Source organism: Penaeus monodon, chromosome 21 (assembly GCF_015228065.2).
Source record: "Penaeus monodon isolate SGIC_2016 chromosome 21, NSTDA_Pmon_1, whole genome shotgun sequence".
In the NCBI taxonomy this organism is placed as follows: domain Eukaryota; kingdom Metazoa; phylum Arthropoda; class Malacostraca; order Decapoda; family Penaeidae; genus Penaeus; species Penaeus monodon.
This window is the reverse complement of record NC_051406.1, coordinates 42426935-42428247: the sequence shown is the minus strand read 5'-3', so window position 1 is coordinate 42428247 and position 1313 is coordinate 42426935. Positions and strand designations below refer to the sequence as shown.

Sequence of the window (1313 nt, the reverse complement as noted above, 5' to 3'; positions counted from 1 at the left end):
AGAGATTTGCGAGAGTAATATCAGTTGTGCAATTAAGACCAGAGATAAGAATGAGGGCAGTAGTAGTCGCAGTGACACTATTATTTATTAGGTAGCCTTTGCACATAATTCTGATATCAAAAGCAGACAATCTGAATATTATCGGGGAAGATCTGTTTACATCTTGGCACAGCACCTACTTGGTTCTCTTATCTCGGGAGTAAAGCTATACCGGATATTGCATAAACATAACTAAAAAGTAAACAGAATAAAATCGAGTTACCTTCTCGGAGCCCCCAAGATCATTAAACCCTTGTTGACACATCCGCAATTATTGCAAGTTGCAAAGCCCCATATTCGGTTTCGCGCATATTTGCATTGGCGACTTACGTGAGTGTGGCGCTTCTGGTATATCATCCCGTACGCCCGAATTTGTTTTTGCAAGCACGTCCTGCAGGCAAAAGCTTCCTCAGTGTTGCAACAAAAACATAGCTTCTTGTAACAGTCAAGCGTGGAGAGCTCGACTCCATAATTAATGTAAGAAAAATAAGCAACTTGCCCACGCCGACCAGTAGGCAACACTTCCCCAGCTATCCCGACCACCTCCCGCACACTGACTCCTTTCTCTACTTTAAAACTCCATTTATCTCTGTTCGTGCTCTTTCTGCCGGGCATTTTTCACCGAGTCCAACACCGGGGGATGGAGTTGGGTCGATTGAGAGCAGGAACAAAGGTGAGAAACCGGTATTAGAGAAGTTATGCGTTAGTAACACGTCATGCGGGTGAACAGTAATGGCGGAGGTCATGTGGTTTTTGTCCAGGCGATAGAGCTGTGCTAAAGAGAGAGGGAAAAAAACGATAATAAACAAATAAATAAGACATTATCAGAGTATAACAGTAGCCAGCTGCCGCCAAGATTACGACTATCATTATTTTTTTCATGTAAATACACTAGCGAACACCTCGATGCAGTCGAGATATCGAACAATTAATTTCTCAATCATATACGAAAAAAAAAGAAAAAAAATACGGCACCAGAACTAAACACTTGAGGCCCCTTACTTTTAGGTCGGTCCAAAAACAACGCACAGCTGCTGACCCAACACACGCTCAGCTGCTATGTTCGCAACTGTCTGATTTTTGCTGAGCGGGCCATCTGATTTCGGATTGTGATGTGGCAAAATAGGAGATTGGCTTGCCTGTGTCCGTGACGTGTTGCGAACGCGTTTGACACATCTGGTGGGCTCGTGGTGACTAAATCATTAAACTCTAGACTGTTTTAATTGCGTTTTTCATGATCTGTGGGATAAAGAGAGCTGAGGTAATGGAAATGT

At 43.2% G+C, this 1313-nt stretch overlaps 1 protein-coding gene across 1 annotated transcript in view; it reads left to right on the top strand.

Moving 5' to 3' along the window:
* Positions 1–1313, top strand: part of LOC119586683 (T-box transcription factor TBX1-like) — a gene marked incomplete at its 3' end in the record, with an annotated part of 52795 nt that overhangs the window by 24329 nt on the left and 27153 nt on the right.